Here is an 8,457-nt window from a genome sequence, read left to right as displayed (position 1 = left end):
GGGTTGTCGAAACGTACGACGCTTGATACTGTTGTGTTCCAATATTTTATGGTAGCTTGAATAGGCCCTCGGTAGCCTTGAGGTTCTTGCATTACTCATTTCAGAAATAGATAGCTGTGGCACCATGGCTGGTTTTATCAGATTATCTCGATTTGGTGGACTGCATGGCGGTTCTTCTATTAAACGGAGGGCTTGTTCAATAAATGAAACCAGTCGCAGTCTACCTGAAAGCTCTCGGGTAGTACGAAACCCGCTAAAAAAGGCTGTGGCACCTTCTCTTGACGAGTTTCAGTACCAGCCTGGCGTTGATGCCGAAAGTAGCCAAAAGAGGGCACCGCAACCCCTTACAAGACCTATAAAAATGCACTGAGTTTTGTTTTCAATACTTTTATATAATTAATGCGTTGATTCAAAATTGTTCCTAATTTATATAACTGCGTACTTATGTGCGGCCTAGCGATGGCAGCGTCCGTGTAAACGGCGAAAAGCAAAGATCACCCCCAACCAACTTTTAGCATATGAGGAACGTTTGTCTCTGGGGCACAAGGAATTGACAACGTCTTTGTAACGCATGGGACCGAGGTAAGATCCCGACCCGGGAAGCCGTTTTCTTCACGCTGCCTCTATTTAGGTTCGTGACGCCATGATGCCGCGGTTTGTTTTGGGTGCGTGACACCGGTCGAGTTACGACGACAAGCAGCACTTAAAATCAACTAGTCACCATTTCCTACCTCGAGATCGTGCGTCTTTGATGATGGCGATGGTTCCCTGTTGTGTCGTAGTAGCGAAGCCAAAAAAAATTTCTTCTGCCATGCTCATTTCATTCTCTGCAGAGATAGGAAAAAAAAATGAGCGCAAGAATAGAAGTGCGTCGTCTTGCATCACTGAAACTAGAAAAAAAGGCATTGACTGGAAAGCGTCCCATCTACTTCATTCGGACTGCTATGAAACAAGGTTCATCAAGATGAATTTTGAATATATCCTGCTGCTACAGCCGTATGTACGCAAATTTATACTCCCAAGCAGAGTTTTACGTTTGTGCCCGTAGTTGAATTTCCAAAGTTGTAATTTCTGCCACTGTCCCTATTGCGTGAGCCGGTTTGTTTCTCGGTGCAGCCACACGGGCATGGTGACAGATCAGCCAAAATGGAAAAAGTTTGTGCAAGATACTAAGCTTTTTAGGGCGTTCTTATGCAAAAGACACCCAATGTTCACCCGTAATTACATATGCGGTGTTTTCAAATACTTGGATCTAAAATCCTTCGAAAATTTGTCTTCTCCCCTCTTTCCTCTTAAGCAGCAAGGAAGTGTGGTCTGGGACACTGCTCACTCTGCCAAGGCTATGACAGGTTTAAACCCAATATAAATAAACAAACGCACCTAAAAGCGGAAATACATTGAAGCAAAGAAATTACAGCCACTTCCATGCCGGTGGAATTTTCTGAAACAGCGGAGATGAGTTCGGCATGCTGGAGGCCACCTCAAGCAGATTCGGGAGTCGCTCACAATTCCGCTCGCTGCGATATGTATGTACTCGAAGCTGACCCACAAAGCTCTGATAGTATATTGGCGCGTGCATGTATGTAGGGTGGTAGTGCGCCGGGTTCCCCGGCGCGCGCGGGTTAAGATCGCGCACTGGACGGGCGCTGCAAGGTCTTGCGAGCACTTCTGGGCCCCTAAGTAAGAATCAGAAGGTACTGGACTGGCGGTGGGCGCGAACTTCCAAAGGAGTACAGTCGTTTATAACGATCGAGTGCGACAACCTTTCGTTTGAGCACGGCATTTATATTGATGACTTTGGCAGGCAGGTGGCCACACCCCGCAGAGCAAGGGGTCGCTCATGATGCCATTGGCCGCGGTATGCACCTACTCAAATCTCACCCATAGAGGTCAGGTTATTCATCGGTTCATATATTATAAGGCTGTAGGACTGTACGTAGAAAGGAAAGTGTTTGTAGGATAACCCGTAATAGGCAAACTTGTTGCCCGAGGCAGTTCGTATTAGTGCCTATCGGCGAAAGTACGACTCGTGGCATTGACGAATGTGTCACAAAACTGTGAACTGGGCAGTTATTGATTGATTGATTGATTGATTGATTGATTGATTGATTGATTGTGGGGCTTAACGCTAGTTTTCGACTAGTTTTCGAAAACTAGTTTTCGAAACAACGGACTGTAGTAGAGACACAAGACGGGCACAGTGCAGACTAAGAACAAAATTCTATACATGCAGGAAGCAATTTAAATGAAAAGACAAAACCTACACGTATGCGCAGAATCGACGCATCTTACGTTAAAAAATGGCGGGAAGATGTATGTAAACAATATTCCTCAAGCTTTGACGCAAGAACATCATAACACACACTTATTGGTCTTCACCAGAGTCACAACGAGCAATCTCGCTGTTATTGAATACACTGCCACGTAGCAATAAACGACGCAGTGTTCTGCACGGAACAGAGTTTTTCGCAGCGAACTTGTGCCCGGCAAAGAACTTAAATAATATACAAGCGTCGAAGGATCAGCAAACCAAATGACGTCCGAAGACGACCATGGGCGAATCGGATTCCATGGCAGGGGTCACTAGATAGGGTTAACGAGTATTCGCACTGTTTTCTCCAATTCTTCTGTGACGCCGCCATGATCATTGGCCAGTTCGCATTACGTGACATTTGTTTACACTTCGACGGCTTATGGGAACCGCCATTTTGTTGTTTGTGTGCTTTAGTCGGTACACTCTGGTAGACTTAGCTTGTCTTCCCTGTCCTGCGGGTGGGCGTGACTGACGTCGTTCTGAGCTCGAATCAAAGATGACGCGTGTTGCAATGAACTGGCGATGCGAGCTAGTGCCTGGCGCTTAACCTATTCCCATGACGTGTAGCAACATTTTAGCAGTAGAAGTGCTTCCCAAGATGCTGTTTTAATGCATCTTCGGCAGGGTTGTTATCAAACTAACTCGTAGAAATAATCGGGTAGACGTAGAAGCGGCAATATTGCAACACCAGTAAACACCGAAATGGCCGCCGCGGCTGCCTTGCGTGCGTCGGTGGTGGTGCTCTTATGTATGATTGATTGATTGATTGTGGGGCTTAACGCGCCGACGCAACGCAGGCGATGAGGCGCGCCGTAGTGGAGGGCTCCGGATTAATTTTGACTACCTTGGGATCTTTAACGTGCCCCAAAATCTCGTAAACCCGGGCGTTTTTGCTTTTCCTCTCCATCAGAAAAGCGGCCGCCGCGGCGGGCGTGCTCTTATTCCTGATGTAGTGACAGTAGCCACAGCGTTTCTTCTGTAGCATTAATGTGAACTGCTCTCGTTACTGACAAAATAAATTTAGAACATTTTATTATAAACAAGAATAGTCTGGGACAGTTACTGGGAAACAATACCCTTTCGTTAACAAAACAAGATATATAGCGTGGCATAAAAACGATGTAATCAAGCGCGTTGCTTAGGACATTCTGACGCGGGCAGGTGCCAGCAGGACAACATAGCAAACGAAAAGGCAATATTCGGGGCAATATTGTCCTGAACAAACTTGTTCTGCTGCAATGAGCTCCAAATAAAACACAAACGTTAAAGAAACAGTGAATAATGCGACCGCACATGAGAACATCGGCGAAAGGAATGCCGCCGCGTTTGCTCTTGTTTTTGTAAAGAGGGAATTATATAAAAATATTGTCGGAACGCGTCTGAACTTATATCTTTTACACAAAAGCATTCGAGTGACCCTTTTTGAATACTCCGTTCTGCTTAAGGCCCTGAAAACGGAATGAAAAGCTTTTATATTCTGACGTTCCCGATGTGCTAGCGAACAATAGCCGCATGAAGAACTGCCGTACGCAACGAATTGTCCTGCCACAAATGGCCGTATTAGGAAATCTGTTATTACGAATTGCCTTTCGACGAGGGGTCTTAGCCTATATATAGGGCGGGAGGTGGATGCAAGCCACTTGCTGAGAATTTGCAGTGGATCACTGTCGAGGCGGCGGCTCTATCTGCCGGCACAGCGGGGAACCTTCATCTGGCGTAACTAGCATCTCCATCGCATGGCGTGGCGAGCATCATCGCCGGACATTGCGCGCCCATAAACAGCTTCGCTGTTAAAAAATCAATTTCAGTGAAAGATCGTGTTCCTACATAAGCACGAAACAAAGACAAAGGCCGTTAGTGACTTACGTAGAGCTGTTAGAGTGTAATTTTGAAGTAGCTAGCGTAATGAAACGGCTGCGTTGCCTGATTTGAGAAAATGCTACCAACACGGTCGAGAGATGGAAGCTAGTTTTCTAAGGCTTTACAGATAGCCGAAACTGCTCGTGAGCCCACTTTAAAAGTGACGTGTAGGCACCATCTCGATCAAGGTAAAGGTAAGATCAGGCACGCATGTCCTTGCCTACTCGGTACCATCCTTGCTGAAATTATTGGCACCTTCGCCCTGTTATAAGGGCGAAGTGTCTTGGGCTTTACGCCGTTATTGGTGAGATGGTTGAGAGTATATAAGGGTCACTAGTGTAACTTTTCCGCTGGAACGCACCGCTTCAGCAGCTGGTGAACGGACTGGAAAATTATAATAGTGTAACGTCATGAGCTTCGTAGGTTGACGTTCCGCACATGTCAGCTTGAACTGCAACGTACTATGTTCCGGTAGATGAAATGTGGTAGTCAAGAAATACGTAACCTGTGTATCACTAACGCTACAGCACACACCCCTCTTCTTGCATCTGCAGAAAAAGCAGTGTACATGTGCAAGCTATTGCAGTAATCGCGTTCAACATGACTTAGGCCGGGTTCAGACTGCTGCCGTAACTGTCGTAATAACGTTAAAGAATGACGTAATTTCGCGTCTCAGCCAACCAAATGGCGTGACATGCCATTTTTGTTACGTCCATAGATCACGATACGGCTTTTGCGTCGGTAGTCTCAACATAGCCTTAGGAGCGATGATCGGGCTTCGGCCTCCGAGTGTACAGCGCTTTGAGCTAATGTGAATGATAATTTCAGCGCCTTTCATGCTTTCATATGAGAAAAGACGGGTCGAAAGCAGCTCTTTGTTCTCTGGCCATCGAGGAAAAGCCCCCTGGAGAGTATTTAGTGCTGCGTGCGCGCGAATTTATTTCCTTCTCTGGTGGTTAATGCCCTAGTATGTCTTCTCCAGGCCTCATTCAGCCGAGGCAAATCACGTTTTTTTTTCGTGTTTTCGACCGTAGGGTGCAGTGGAGGAAGGCCGTAGAGTGTACAGTTTTATCCGCGTCTTCTAGATTAGTTGTTCTTGGACTTGCCAATTTATGTGGGGAAACCACCCCACCCCCCGTTGAAACTGCATGAATCCCTGATATTAAGCCATATGCTTCATCGCCTGGGTAAGATCAGGCCCAGTAAAGTGCGAGCGCCTGGAAGCATTTTGCACGAAAGGTGTTATACCGCCTTTTGGCGTTCGTCAGGTTGCGCGTAACAAGAAAATCCACCAGGACTCGAAGTCTCAACTTTTCTCCCTATCTTTACTGCTGGACGATTTCTCGCGTGTTTAATTATTCCCAGTTTTCCTGCTTCCGTTGATTATGGGTTCGCAAGTGTTGTTGCAATACGTAAGAAATAATTGTCCTAATAGACCTAAATCAAAACAATAATAGTAAGATTGATATTGATTGAAGGAAATTTTGAAAAAATGCACTAAAGCGTTATCCCTTTATGAGCATGTAAACGTTTAGTGATTGGTTGACTGCTTTTTATAATAAACTTGAAAAGTTCCATGAAATGCTTGAAATTTCGTAAGACGGGCTTGTTATTGAGAAACGTCTGTTAGAAAACTGTCAAAACATGAAGGACTACGTCTGGGACAAATTTTATACGCTGTCAAGTGTTTGTTGAAAGATCTTGGAATCACGTTGGGGCGGCAATGATTCCTCTGTTTAGCGTTTCCCATTGCCCAAAAGGAGAAGTTCATTTTATTTGCGCGAGTACAATCGGTACTTCGCTGTAATGTCAAAAGCCCACTCACCGCAATCACGTGCCGTGCGGCGAGCAAGCTTTTCTGCAGTAAGAGGTCACGCCTTTGAACAGGCCATGGTGGCCTTATATTTGTGCGCGGACAACCTCGATAAAAACAAACCGCTAGTTTGGCACGTGACTAGCCTACTCACCTTATGTCAAGGTTCTGGAAGGAACGCTCAAGCTGTTTCCCCACGAAAGAAACCCAGGCATGCTCCTGCACAGAAAGTCTACGGTTAAGCAAGAAATGTGAAGTTCGTCACAGCATGGTTATTCATCTAAGCAGCCTTGAAAAGGGCTTCGCCTCGTCACAGCTCAAAAAAAATATTCTGAAATGACAAAGTAGCATCGGGAACTATGGCAGTTTTATTTTTTTTATTCGCTGTAGGCGCATGAAAATGTACGAAAAGGCACTAAAAAGCTTCGCTGAGAAAAAGTGGGGACACGTAAGTAAATTTCGACCTCTGGTAAAAGAAGACCTTGTATATAAGCCGCAAGCTTGTGCCCAATTCTTTGGGGCTACTTATTTGGAGGACTCATTTAAAGTTGGCGTCGGTCGGTAAGCCCTCATATTTTTACTCTATTTCCTCATTTTGACCCGGACGTTGTTATTCATTCTATAAAACAAAAACAAAATAGCTTACGAATAATGCTCATTATTAATTTGCGGGTGATTTTGCCTGATCAGAGGTTCATCTTTTCGGTGTTCGCTCAAAACAACAAAATGCAAGGTTTTATATATCCCATATTATTGGTGACACTTGATTACTTCGTGTTGCAGGTCTACTCCTTACAAAACTTCGCGGGAGAGCTTGGTAAGGTAAGTTCCAAAAGAATGCCGGTGAATGCTTTGAACGTTCTAAGAATGTGAAGGTTGTAGCCAGTTTTGACCTTCTGTTGCTACTTTGTTGGACTTACAGTTGAACATTGCCGCCGCGCCTGTCACCTTTTGGGCGGGCCCTTTGACAGCACACTGCTAATGTCGTCTCGTCAACAGCTCCTTCTTCTCCCTGCAATCGATCCCCGGCAATCGCTACGCTGCTTGCACTCCCGGTGATTGCACCTTCAACTTGTGCTGTGCTACCAATTTTAGTGCCGGAAAACACGTGTGCTTCAAATATCGAGATGTATTAATTGCGCCTGAAAAATAAAGGATAATCGCCAACAAAAATGTTATAGGAGCCCAAGCGCTGATATTCCCCTTTGCCTTGCACACGCAACACAACCGCGGCTAGATGGCTAAACAAAACCGACAAAGAGACGCACACAGACACACTCACAAACACCCACCCACACCCACACACACACACCACAGACCAACACGCTCACACACGCTCACACACGCACACGCATGCTCGCACACGCACACACACAGACACGCACATGCACGCACACGCGCACGCACACGCACACACACACACTCACACACACGCACACGCACACATACAGACACACACACACAACACGCACACACACGCGCACGACACGCACACGCACTCACGTACACGCACACACACAGACACGCACACACGTACACACGCACGCACACGAATGTACAGACACGCACACGCACACGCACACACGCACACACACACGCGCACGCGCGCGCACGCACGCATGCACACACGCACGTCTGCAGTGCGTGCTGGCATAATTATCATGTTTCTTCTCCGCAGTGAGTGTTATTGTTTATTGTCCCCATCCTCGGACTCAACGTGGCTCCACAGTGCGTAGTGGTGGTGGTTGAACATTTTATTAGAGCTGTTGGAGAAGGGGGAGGGATCAGCCTCCTACGTGCTAAAGGCTCTGAGCCCACAGTGATTCCAGTGCTTGAAGAAACTGGTGATCGCCTACCAAAAGTTTATTTAAAAGAAACCGTGAATCACAATGCAGGCCGTCTCCCGCCTACGTATGCAAGATGCCTGAGGCAATTATTTTAACGCACTTGTAAAAGCTTCGAGCTTCGCGCGTTTCAGCTCAGTAAACAAGGCTTCCGTATAAAACCCGAAACGTCTTTTTTATCTTCTTACCATTTTTAAATAAACCTTTTGTCGGCGATCACCAGTTTCTTGAACTATGAATCTTTTATATTTCAAACTTGTCTGGGAGATCACCAGCATACAACCCAGCCCGCGAAGCAAATACATGGTAAGAACGGGAAAGCGCAGTGAAACGTATAGACGAGAAAGGTGAGGAAAGAGTAGGAATTAGAGCAGCTCCCCTATGGTCGACCTCTTCGCACACAGCACACCTCAAACATTGGATGCTCGCCTCAAGCTGCGTCTGGGAAACGGGGAGCCTCAATAAGAATGGTGGAGCGAAATGGCGAGCTTGCTGTCATGAGCAGGAAGGTCTGTGGCGGGTCCAGTCAATTTGGATTTCGCTGGGCTGGACTGTGACCGACAGACGTGCAAGGGAGAGCGGGAACTTTCACTCGGGCATCCCTGCCAGCTTAGCGAAAGTCGTTG

The sequence above is a fragment of the Haemaphysalis longicornis genome, unplaced genomic scaffold, assembly GCF_048455015.1.
Source record: "Haemaphysalis longicornis isolate Haplotype H1 unplaced genomic scaffold, Haemaphysalis longicornis Haplotype H1 scaffold_431, whole genome shotgun sequence".
NCBI classification, from domain to species: Eukaryota; Metazoa; Arthropoda; class Arachnida; order Ixodida; family Ixodidae; genus Haemaphysalis; species Haemaphysalis longicornis.
This window is presented reverse-complemented; position numbering follows the sequence as displayed.